Here is a 13727-nt window from a genome sequence, read left to right on the forward strand (position 1 = left end):
GGCAGGGGCCGGGGCTGTGACTACCTCTCACACAGGATATACAGACAGGGGGCGGGGCTGTGACTACCTCTCACACAGGATATACAGGCAGGGGGCGGGGCTGTGACTACCTCTCACACAGGATATACAGGCAGGGGGCGGGGCTATGACTACCTATCACAGGATATACAGGCAGGGGGAGGGGCTACCTCTCACACGGGATTTACAGGCAGGGGGCGGGGCTGTGACTATCTCTCACACAGGATATACAGGCAGGGGGCGGGGCTGTGACTACCTCTCACACAGGATACACAGGCAGGGGCGGGGCTGTGACTACCTCTCACACAGGATACACAGGCAGGGGCGGGGATGTCACCACAGCAGTAATAGATGATGAGTTGTTACTGTATTATAAGGTGTGTGGGTCTCATGTCCGATAACCTGCTCATTATATCAGTGATGTCATCAGCAGGGGGCGGAGCAGGGATTTGCTTGCCCTGAAGAGGTTAAAGGGATAGAGACTGCAACATACAGATCTGCTGAGCTGCAATACTTAGCACATCCTCTATACTCTGCGCGGTGCTGTACTCAGTCCAAGTGATGTCTCAGGACTGATCACATAACCTTATTGTGCAGTCCCCAGTAGCATGTGCTTTTAATCCTGGACAACACCTTTAACCGGAGGTAATGGGAAAGTGAAGGCGAGGAAGGGCCTCACAGCTGCAGAGTGTGGACTCATCAGGACCCAAGAGGAGCCTCTGCTCATAGACTGCTGCAGGGATGTGTCCTCCCAACACCATCTAGTGCCCCCCAGGGGCGCCTGTCCTGGCATAGGAGTGGGGCGTCTAATCTACTGCTGGAGGAGACTTACCATCCGCAGAGAAGGTAAGTGCGTGTACTGGTGTGTATGTGACCCTGGCATGTGGTCTGCGGCACCCGTGGCACAATGGCCACAGGTTTGCAGCGTGGATTCTGCGGCCGCTCGTGATATTGTAGGTTTTTTGCTGATTTTACCTGCAGCAAATTATTTTGTAGTGAATTCCAGGATAGAACAAACAATTTAACGTGCAGATTCTCTGGATTTTCTGCAGGTTGGTGGTAAAGTCTGTCTACCACATCTTTACTAAAGCATATTCACAGCTGTGGTTATGTCACTTCTGTACATTAACATTACTAGGATATGAGTGATGTCATCAGCAGGGGGCGAAGCTGTGACTACCGCCATATAAGCTTGTTGTCATTTGTGGCCACTAGAGTTATTTTTTATCAGAGAAGTGGGTGTTTAACAAAGTGTTAAATAAGTAAAATCCATTGTGGTCTTGTGTTTTCGGGGTAAGTAGAAAAGTAAATACACCGACACAGCATAGACATTCAGAGAGCAAAGGATCATGGTCATGGGATGGATGGGACTTGTGCAATTCAAGTAACATATTGTCAGGGGCACCGACCTGCAGGACAGATGTGCATCTTTAGGGGTGCACAGATAGGGTACACTGGACAGGTCCACAGGGGTGGCAGGGTCATGGAGGACAGGTCCGCAGGAGCCGCACCGTCGTAGGGGGCAGGTCCGTAAGGGCGGCGCGGTCTTCAAGTACAGCTCTGAGGGGGTGTTTTGCAGGACAGGTCCCCGGGGGCGGCACGGTCTATGGGGTCAGGTCCCTGGGGGCGGCACGGTCTATGGCAGCGGTGGCGAACCTATGGCACGGGTGCCAAAGGCGGCACTCAGAGCCCTTTCTGTGGGCACCCGGGCCATCGCCCCAGCACACCAGACAGGACTGTAGGAAGAGGGAGAGATGAGTAGACAGGGCCAAATTATCTTTGGAGGACCACCTGCTGGACCCACGATTCTCTGTGCACAGAGGGACACTGGAAAAAAGCTAAAATGAAGCAAATTTTTCATCTTTCTACTGTGTTGGTGTCCTCAGGAGGCCAATATGATTGAAAGTTGTTGAAGAACAGGGAGCAATAACTTACTGCTTTAACTTTTGGTTGGCACCTCACGATAAATAAGGGGGGTTTGGGTTGCAGTTTGGGCACTCGGTCCCTAAAAGGTTCACCATCACTGGTCTATGGGGACAGGTCCCCGGGGGCGGCCGGGTCTATGGGGACAGATCCGGGGGGCGGCCGGGTCTACGGGGACAGGTCCCCGGGGGTGGCAGGGTCTATGGGTACAGGTCCCCGGGGGCGGCAGGGTCTATGGGGACAGGTCCCCGGGGGCGGCAGGGTCTATGGGGACAGGTCCCCAGGGGCGGCAGGGTCTATGGGGACAGGTCCCCGGGGGCGGCAGGGTCTATGGGGACAGGTCCCCGGGGGCGGCAGGGTCTATGGGGACAGGTCCCCGGGGGCGGCAGGGTCTATGGGGACAGGTCCCCGGGGGCGGCCGGGTCTATGGGGACAGGTCCGGTGGGCGGCCGGGTCTATGGGGACAGGTCCCCAGGGGTGGAGCGGTCTAGGGGGACAGGTCCGCGGGGGCTGTGCGGTTTTGGAGGACAGGTAGAGGAGGTGAGGGGGGTCTCTGAGGATCGGTCTGCAGCGGCGTGAGATCTTCTGATTTATATACTAAAGTTTATATTTTTGCATTTGTAGATGGATAAAGGACGGCTTTATCTGGGACTTGTAGTTCCCTTCCCTTTATCCATAAATCATGAGATTTATCTGAATATTTTTTCGCTTCTCTTGCCGCTCACTTCTGAAGATGATGATAATAATGATGGAATATTTTAAATTTTCTTTTCCTTGTATTACTTCAGCCTTGCATGAATTTGGAAGAGGCGAGAATGTAAGAGGAATCAGTTTCACGTAGAATGTCAGTGATGGGAGACAGACAGCCCGAACCTGATCTCCAATGGACTGAGGATGATGGCTGCAGGATAAATCTCACGTCTTCTCATGGCCCCAGGCTACGGGGAGAGGCGCGCTACAGAAGACCAGGCTGATTGTCTTCAAGGCTTGTAAGTAGGTGGCAATGCAATCACAATGCAGTTTGGCTGTAAATCAAGGAGCCGCTCATCTTCCTCCTCTCCCGCTCTGACACAACCTTTATAGGTGCAGGGAAGGGAGAGACGCAAAGAGAGGAAAAGTTTTAATTTTAATTTCCCCTCGGAGATCATTTTATATAATAGTGGTATTTCCTGTGGCAGACATTATGTTCTACAACCACAAGGAGATCCGAAAGACTGAAGAGTGCAGCTCTGGAGATCATTAAAAGTAAATGGCAAGATGACTGCAAAACCATAAAAAAAACGGATTGTAGTAGAACAAAGCATCAAGTTCCGCTGCTGAAAAGTGAATACATCCTATAGGGCCGAAATCTTACCCCCCAAATATTGTACATACTGTACATGACATTACTTATCCTGTATTATACTCCAGAGCTGCACTCACTATTATGCATACGCAGTCACTGTGTACATACATGACATTACTTATCCTGTACTGTTCCTGAGTTACATCCTCTGTTATACTCCAGAGCTGCACTCTCTATTCTGCTGCTAGTAGTGCACTCGCTTTCTACATACAGGAAGTTACTTCACCAGCACTGATACTAGTGACGGAATGTTTACCTTCCCCTGGATCATTCCTATAGGGGATCAGTATCACACAATATAGGATTAGAACAACCCCTAGTCTATGGCTCCGCTCCATCCAGGGATGGATGGAGTAATGGATGGATATAGGGTTGGATGGAGAGATAGAGGAATGATATAGGGTTGGAGGGAGGGATGGAGTGAAGGATGGACGGATGAATATAGGATTGGATGGATGGATGGATATAAAGTTGGACGGATGGTTGTAGGGTTGGATGGAGAGATGGATGGACTGGTGGATGTAGAGTTGGACGGAGCGATGGATACAGAGATGTAACTTGCAGCTAATGTTATTTTTATAGACCTGTCTCCTGTATTGGGAAAAGACACTTGTGGGCCCCTAGGTCTCCTGGGCCGGGCCCCCTCACCCCCTGGATTATCCGGTGACAATGCAGTTATTGTTCTCCTTTTGTTACTTATTTCCGTGTCTTTCCCCGGTTCTCCGCCTTGGCCCGGTGTCTTGTCTGTAGAACATTCGGGATATTCTCTGGATCTGCGCTCGGTGTCGGAGCGTCTCCCGGCGACTGATAATCACCTGCTCGCCCCGATCCTCGCTGATAAATATTGCTGATTCTCTCTTTTTTCTTCATCAACAGCTTCTTGAGGAAGGAGCCAGTTCTTGTTCGGAGCTGTTGTGGAACGCGCTGACATTTGATGATGGGGTGGAATTAGACAGGGTGACACATAGCAGATCGCTGCACTGACAAGGCCTGGGGGGCAATGCATAAGCAGGAGCCGAAATCCTCCTCGGCGCACATTGTTGTCTCCTCGTCTTGTTGTACAATTGGATTTGATGACTATATATCTCTCATTGGAGGAAACTTGCAATTTATAACTTGTACAATGTGAAATAAGTGCGGGAGAAGCTTCTACAAAGAGCGGTGGAGGGGGCGAATAATACACCGGACTATTCTTTATCGTACACTTTACACTGGGTCTAATTCAAGGTTAATATACGACTGAAACACTGTAACGAATCCCCGCAATCTGCCCTACTAGATACAGATTGCAACATTGTTACAGGTTCTAAACTCTGCAGTTCACTTCTACTTCTTCATGCTCTTTTGCTCTGTACATGAACTGTAGCCTCTCAGAGTGCATTGGGGCTGGGTCCTCACACTGCTGTGCTCTGTGCTCTCTGTAACTGGCTAGATATTTGTCCCTGGAGAGATGTTTCTCAATATCTTTGTGTCCACTGTTTCTAGACGCAGGATTGCGATATATAGATTTACATTTCAGGATTGTAGTTTCTCAGTGCACTGGTGGAGTGTCCTCACACTGCTGTTCTCTGTGCTCTTTGCAGACATTGTTACAGCCCTTCCCTTCTGCGTGTAGACATTTGTTTTTCTTTTTTCATTACTATTTTATGAATATATTTATATCATTTTTATCTGTATAATAGTATTTTGTATTAACATTCCTTTACTTTCTCAATTTTTTTTTTACTACTTCTTCATAGATTTTTCTGTTATTTCTATATTTTGGCTTGTATTATTCTTTGTGTATGTGTTTGGTATTTCATTCCGTCTCTCGCACATGACCCTAAAGGCAAGAAGTTCCTATTAACCCTTCCCAGTCGTGCTGCTGGATAATTGTGGATAATAATCTCCTGTCCTTGGCTGAGACTCTAGAACCTCCGGCGCTGCGTCCTCTGGATGTGGACTTCTAGTCGTGTTATAATGAGATACAATTTGCATTAATTATTTTTTAATTGCTGACATTTTCCTACATAAGATTTGGTCTTTTGGTCCTGAACGTCCTGTCGCTGGTCCTTCTTATTAAAGGCAAAGTCATCTCAAGAATTCCACCAGCCTAATTGTTAACTTGTCACATTGTATCTGCTCAACTAGGAGGGAATTTTTTTTCTTTTCTTAACTTTTTAATTAAAGTTTTAAAACAATACATCACAAGGTAGCAAAGCCCAATATCCTTGTATGACAAAAACCTAATACACATACAGAGACACTCCCCCAATATCCCAAGGCCCCCCCCCTACTTGTGACCCGAAATCTAAAAAATAAAAGATATTGGTGTTCCAACGTGCAACTCAAAATTCCAATCCCATCCTTGAAGCAAAACTTCACACTTGTTTATGATTAATTATTCATTGGACCCACAGTAGCCACACCCATTGATCCAAGTCCCTCCTCTGCTTATATGATATATCATTTATTGGACCCTTAGTAGCACCCCCTTAAACAAGAAACCACCTCTGCATATGATGTATATTAATCATTGGACCCTTAGTAGCCAAACCCTAATGCAGTGACCCACCCCTGCTTATATGATGTCATTGGACCCTAAGAAGCCACACCCTTATGCAATGCCACGCCCCTGCTTATATGATATATTAATCACTGGACCCTTAGTAGCCACACCCTTATACAATAAACCACCCCTGCATATGACGTATATCAATCATTAGACCCTTATGCAATGCCACACCCCTGCTTATATGATATATTAATCTTTGGACCCTTGGTAGTCTCACACTAATTAATCATTCTTCCGCCCAGCCCATGTAAGATATCCTTTACATCATGAGAAACAAAACCCTTTGATGTAATTCCCAATCTCTGTTTAATTCATTATGTTTAAGATATTGAGTTGCTTCATCCCTGGATTCCTTACCCCACCTCAGATTATCTCATCCATTTTCCAGATCCTCAGTAACCACATCCCTGCTTATCTCATGTATTATTGTTCCGTTCTGGATACCCCACCCAAAAAGATGTTACCACTCTAAATTATCCTTTAGATCTTGAGCAGCTCAACCCCTGGATGGCTAATCCCACCCCAGCTTATCTCACCCGTTTTCACATCCTCAGTAACCACGCCCCAGCTTAACCAATACATTAGTCTTCAGGACTGGAGTTGCTACAATCCCTTGATGCAAGGCTTATCACATTTAATGTTTTTTGGATCCTGAGTATCTGCACTGCTTAATGCAAGGCCCCACCCCTGCTTAACTTCATTATTCTTCCCTGAATAGCTTCACCCCATGAGGCTGTACCCATCCCGAGCTTAACCTAAACATTATGTTTCAGACCCAGAATAGTCATTTCTTATAAGACCTGGAGTAACAACAACCCCACAACCCTTGAAGCACTGCCCCACCCCCACCTACCTTATCCATTATATGTGTGGATACTAAAAAATAAGGTAATTTATGAGAATAAACTCACGTCCAGATGATATTCAGCAGGAGACAAGGAGATTATGGGGAATGGTCAGAAATATAGATGAGTGGACCTGAACTTTAGGTTCAGGCCTGGGGTTCCTAAATACTAGTCCTACATTTGGACATAATACCTCTTCTAATATACTGTTTGCGGCACAATTTCTGAGGCACTAACAGGGTAGGGGGGCCATAGGTTCTTTGTGTCAGTCCCATATCCATCTGGGACATTGCTTTGTTCCCCCTATACTTCCGACTTTCAGGAATCCCTTCTGAAAGTGGTGTACATATACTGTATGTGTTATTTTGAATAAAGTGGAGATTTTTTTTTATACCTACAAGCTCTTTTGTCTTTTGGTCTTTGTTGGTTTTGGATGTTGGAGGGCGGTTTAGATTAAATATGGGTCCATTTTGGTGTATCTGGGGTTAGGGTGTGTCCCACGACCTGGACATATTACCAGATGGGCGGCTGAGCAGTCCCTTGGGCAAATTGATGCCCCTGCCTACTAGGCATGGATGTGATTGGTCAGAGCAGATACCCCTGGCCAATCCCAGCCATTGCTAGTGGGTAGGAGCATCAATTTGCTTGGCTGGCAATTTAGTAATATGTCAGGGTCACGCGGGATGCACCCGAAGCCCGGTCCTGAACCTAGAGCTCAGGTCCACTGATCCCTAGTCAGAAACCTAGCAGAATACACTGGTATGAATGGCTACAAGGTGAGATGTGCTGCAGCCGCCATATTGTGCACACGCCAGGGGGTGCGGCTGATTGATCTTATCCAGATTACATGACAAGATATTTCTGTAGACACAATAGATGCCCCGGAGAAACGTGTCCTCAAAGGAGAAATGTCAGAAATTGTGTCAGAGGCTAAAACGCTACTTTCATGTTCCAGGGACGTGATGTGTGTGTCATGTGCAGCCAAACATGTGAGGTGGTAATTCTGCCCACAGATACAGTCTGCCCCCTGTAGGTGAGAGGAATGAGCCGGAGATGCAGGAGAGGGGAGGATTTATGATGTGGCTAAGGGGCGTGTCCTCACACTGCTGTGCTCTGTGCTCTCTGCAGTCAGTGTTCAGTAATCAGACATTTGTGTTTTGTTATTAGCAGCAGGACTGTGAAATATGGATTAATATTCTTGTATATTAGGTTCTCCTAGTGGACTTGGGGGGGGGGGGGGTCTTCACACTGCTGTGCTCTGTGCTCCTTGCAATGACTTGCTTCAAAGCCCTTTTAATCTGCTCTAAGTAAATTTTCCTCAGGCCCCTAGAGGAAGCGGTGATACGCGAAACACGTGTCGGGGGGAATCTCTTTTGCGCTCACTAAGCAATTACACACCAAGGGTAAGCTGACTTAGAAAATATAGCTGATATGAAACCGTTAGGAATTTTAGGAATTACCTTTTTTTTTATCATGTGCCGGATTATTATTATTATTTATCATATCATTATTTATAATTATTATTATTTATCAGGTACCGAATTGAATTGTTGATGGATTGGGTTCAAGTAAGAAGGATTGGTTTAAGACAAATATGATTTTTCTTTTTGTGCTGACAATTTGATTTGGCCCAAGTAAAATTTGTAGCAGAATTGTAAAGGAATACTACAGCAGTCCCTCACATCCGGAGAAATGGAGCTGTGAAACAGTGCAGAGCAGAGCACAGCAGTGTAAGGACCTAACACTGGCTGGAGAGAGCACAGTAGTGTAAAGACCCCACCAGGGACACTACCTTACACTGTCTGTAGAGAGCACAGAACACAGCAGTGTAAGGATCCCGCCGTGGATATTACATAACACTGGCTGGAGTGATTACAAAGCACAGCAGAGTACGGATCCCACCAGGGACATTACCTTACACTGCCTTGAGAGGGTTCAGAGCACAGCAGTGTGAGGTGTGATTACACATCTCTCCAGGGACAATACATAACACTGGCTGCAGGGAGCACAGAGCACAGCAGTGTGAGGTCTGATTACACATCTCTCCAGGGACAATACATAACACTGACTGAAGCGAGCACAGAGCACAGCAGTGTGAGGTCTGATTACACATCTCTCCAGGGACAATACATAACACTGGCTGCATAGAGCTCAGAGCACAGAAGTGTGAGGTCTGATTACACATCTCTCCAGGGACAATACATAACACTGGCTGGAGAGAGCACAGAGCACAGCAGTGTGAGGCCTGATTACACATCTCTCCAGGGACAATACATAACACTGGCTGCATAGAGCTCAGAGCACAGAAGTGTGAGGTCTGATTACACATCTCTCCAGGGACAATACATAACACTGGCTGTAGAGAGCACAGAGCACAGCAGTGTGAGGACATGTGACGAGTCTTCCTGTGTGTTACGTGACTGATAACAATGAGACATTAGTGTATGTGTGAGGGCAGCGCTGCTGATTGTATGTATTGTGTACACGTATTATCATTCCTCCCGCTCTGCCTGGAGTTCACATTTTAACCTTCCATTCCTGCGAGGATTCTCTGATCTTGACCCGTCTTTTCATTATTTTGCTGTGTTTTTCTGTATACGTCTGATGGTTAATGCTCCACGATAATGGAGGCTAAAACAATCCCCTTTAAATCCAAATGATGCCTTAAAAATACATGCACGCAACCGCGCACCGCCAGCGCAGACCATTTACTGCTGCACCGGGGAGAGGGGTCAGGGGTCACTAGTCGACAGGTTAAACACACTCATTTATACCGTATGTATCTGTACTAAACAGCGAGGGATCACCCAGCGGAGGAGAATCAGACTGCACATGGCAAACCAACACTGCTACCTGTCACTGAATGTACAGCACCCAGGTTATAGAAGAAAGTCCCTACATACAAGGAAATACCAGGAGTGCATATAAATATATATAATACCCAGGTTATACCAGCTGTACATATATCGCTATATACAGGAGGATGCCGTATTATAGTAGTTATACTCTTGTACATAGCGGACAGTATTATAGTAGTTATATTCTTGTACATAGGGGCAGTATTATAGCAGTTATATTCTTGTACATAGGGGGCAGTATTATAGTAGTTATATTCCTGTACATAGGGGCAGTATTATAGTAGTTATACTCTTGTACATAGCGGACAGTATTATAGTAGTTATATTCTTGTACATAGCGGACAGTATTATAGTAGTTATATTCCTGTACATAGGGGGCACTATTATAGTAGTTATATTCTTGTACAGAGGGGGCAGTATTATAGTAGTTATATTCTTGTACATAGGGGGCAGTATTATAGTAGATATATTCTTGTACATAGGGGGGCAGTATTATAGTAGTTATAGTCTTGTACATAGCGGACAGTATTATAGTAGTTATATTCCTGTACATAGGGGGCAGTATTATAGTAGTTATATTCTTGTACATAGGGGGCAGTATTATAGTAGTTATATTCTTGTACATAAGGGGCAGTATTATAGTAGTTATATTCTTGTACATGGGGGGCAGTATTATAGTAGTTATATTCTTGTACATAGGGGGCAGTATTATAGTAGTTATATTCTTGTACATAGGGGGCAGTATTATAGTAGTTTTATTCTTGTACATAGGGGGTAGTATTATAGCAGTTATATTCTTGTACATAGGGGGCAGTATTATAGTAGTTTTATTCTTGTACATAGGGGCAGTATTATAGTAGTTATATTCTTGTACATAGGGCAGTATTATAGTAGGTATATTCTTGTACATAGGGGGCAGTATTATACTAGTTATATTCTTGTACATAGGGGGCAGTATTATACTAGTTATATTCTTGTACATAGGGGGCAGTATTATAGTAGTTTTATTCTTGTACATAGGGGCAGTATTATAGTAGTTATATTCTTGTACATAGGGCAGTATTATAGTAGTTATATTCTTGTACATAGGGGGCAGTATTATAGTAGTTATATTCTTGTACATAGGGGGCCGTATTATAGTAGTTATACTCTTGTACATAGCGGACAGTATTATAGTACTTATATTCTTGTACATAGCGGACAGTATTATAGTAGTTATACTCTTGTACATAGCGGACAGTATTATAGTAGTTATATTCCTGTACATAGGGGGCAGTATTATAGTAGTTATATTCTTGTACATAGGTGGCAGTATTATAGCAGTTATATTCTTGTACATAGGAGGCAGTATTATAGTAGTTATATTCTTGTACATAGGGGGCAGTATTATAGTAGTTATATTCTTGTACATAGGGGGCAGTATTATAGTAGTTATATTCTTGTACATAGGGGGCAGTATTATAGTAGTTATATTCTTGTACATAGTGGGCAGTATTATAGTAGATATATTCTTGTACATAGGGGCAGTATTATAGTAGTTATATTCTTGTACATAGGGGACAGTATTATAGTAGTTATATTCTTGTACACAGGGGGCAGTATTATAGTAGTTATATTCCTGTACATAGGGGGCAGTATTATAGTAGTTATATTCCTGTACATAGGGGGCAGTATTATAGTAGTTATATTCTTGTACATAGGGGGCAGTATTATAGTAGTTATATTCCTGTACATAGGAGACAGTATTATAGTAGTTATATTCTTGTACATAGGGGGCAGTATTATAGTAGTTATATTCTTGTACATAGTGGGCAGTATTATAGTAGATATATTCTTGTACATAGGGGCAGTATTATAGTAGTTATATTCTTGTACATAGGGGACAGTATTATAGTAGTTATATTCTTGTACATAGGGGACAGTATTATAGTAGTTATATTCTTGTACACAGGGGGCAGTATTATAGTAGTTATATTCCTGTACATAGGGGGCAGTATTATAGTAGTTATATTCTTGTACATAGGGGACAGTATTATAGTAGTTATATTCTTGTACACAGGGGGCAGTATTATAGTAGTTATATTCCTGTACATAGGGGGCAGTATTATAGTAGTTATATTCTTGTACATAGGGGGCAGTATTATAGTAGTTATATTCCTGTACATAGGGGCAGTATTATAGTAGATAATACCCCTACTATAGTGCCCCTGTAGCACTACAAGCACTAGCTGCTCCGGCCTCCTGTGTAGCGATACCTAATCTATGTATAATTGATTAGCCACACACCGGTTGCTGTCAGATAGACGATTGATCTGCCTTGGATCTGGTTAATTATCCGGCACATACATTATGCGTGCGCAGATCTGCGGTATGATGTATTATATCAATATTAATAAGATTATAAAACACTATTGATAATTAGGAAGAGGCAGCGGCTTTGATTCCGCCTGTTACTGACGCCCCGGCATCTCTAGATTAAAAAGAGAACACTTTTCGTTTAATAATTTCAGATCATTTCACCCTCCGTGTAAAGAGCTTTATTAGGGAAAAGCTAAGATTTGCCGTGTCGGCTTGAGATGTGTCGTGGGGAGAATCCGGGGTGATCTCTGTAGATTTCTGGTGGGAAGAACAGAAATGGGAGAGAACTTTGATCAGTTCATTTATGGCTTTTGTACAATCAGAGTTTTCATTGATAATTAGTTTCTACAAATTAATTTGGGTGAAACCTTGTGGCCCCCCCGGAGCTCAGATCTGCGCTGCCCGAATCATCGCCCACATGAGGAGAGCAAAGAGTGGAGAGGTGGATGCAGACCCCAGCAGTGGGGACAGGAACAGGGGTCCCCCAAACCTCCACTGCACACAAAGAAGGGGATCACACAAATAATGTGCCCCCTATTCCTCCGGGCATCAGGTGTGACCCTGCACACTGCACCCAGTGGTAGAGATGTATAATCACACCTCACACTGCTGTGCTCTGTGCTGTCAGTGTTATGTATTGTCCCTGGAGAGATGTGTAACCAAACCTCACACTGCTGTGCCCAACACAGCCAGTGTTGGGTATGATTTGTGTAATCAGACCGCTGTGTATGTTGTTAATAGCAGGAGGACTTGTATATATGGATTTATTTATCAGGATTGTAGCTTCTCTTACTGCACTGGGAGCGTGTCCTCACACAGCTTTGCTCTGTGCTCCCTGTCCACAGAGAGGACACACATGCAGAGCTCTTGGGGAGGCTACAATCCATTTGTCCCAGTCTGGAATTTTCCAGCAGACTTCCCAGATGGGATTTATATATTGTTGGATCCCTTCTGGTTCTGGATTAATTAACGCAAAACACCGGCGGCTCGTTCCCGATCGCAGGCGTTTCCATAGAAACGCCGATGCGATCGGGCCGAGGCCCGCCCCGGTGGGTGCGACTTTGTTTGCGTTTGCAAGCGCAGACAAAGCGCCCTGTGTGGCACCGGCCTAACAGTCACATCCAATACTGAGGCTTTTGATGCAGTTTTGCGGATAATATAGGAAGCTACAGCAAAAATCTCATCAATACCCGATGCAGAACTTTACAAAGCTGTGTGAACAAGCCCCAAGCCCCTCCCCAGCAATAGATAACAGGTGATCGGAGGGTCTCATCACTGCCCCCACCTGTAACTAGAGCTGGATCTACCCTACAGGAACCGGTGTCTGACCGTTGTACCAGGCAAGTGTCTGCTGAGCTGTGTATCTAATCCCATCATGTGTGATACTGGCTGCTGAGCTGTGTATCTAATCCTATCATGTGTGATACTGTCTGCTGAGCTGTGTATCTAATCCTATCCAGTGTGATACTGTGTGCTGAGCTGTGTATCTAATCCTATCCTGTGTGATACTGTGTGCTGAGCTGTGTATCTAATCCTATCCTGTGTGATACTGTCTGCTGAGCTTTGTATCTAATCCTATCATGTGTGATACAGTCTGCTGAGCTGTGTATCTAATCCTATCCTGTGTGATACTGACTGCTGAGCTGTGTATCTGATCCTATCATGTGTGATACTGTCTGCTGAGCTGTGTATCTGATCCTATCATGTGTGATACTGTCTGCTGAGCTTTGTATCTAATCCTATCATGTGTGATACTGCCTGCTGAGCTGTGTATCTAATCCCATCCTGTGTGATACCGTCTGCTGAGCTGTGTATCTAATCCTATC

At 44.8% G+C, this 13727-nt stretch overlaps 1 long non-coding RNA gene across 1 annotated transcript; it reads left to right on the top strand.

Moving 5' to 3' along the window:
* Positions 1–463: 463 nt before the first annotated feature.
* On the top strand, positions 464–7059 carry LOC140105716 (uncharacterized). Its single transcript, XR_011850626.1, has 3 exons — positions 464–864; positions 2730–2930; positions 4163–7059. It is a non-coding gene; the product is annotated as an uncharacterized lncRNA (long non-coding RNA).
* The last annotated feature ends 6668 nt before the right edge of the window (positions 7060–13727 follow it).

This window comes from Engystomops pustulosus, chromosome 11 (assembly GCF_040894005.1).
Source record: "Engystomops pustulosus chromosome 11, aEngPut4.maternal, whole genome shotgun sequence".
NCBI classification, from domain to species: Eukaryota; Metazoa; Chordata; class Amphibia; order Anura; family Leptodactylidae; genus Engystomops; species Engystomops pustulosus.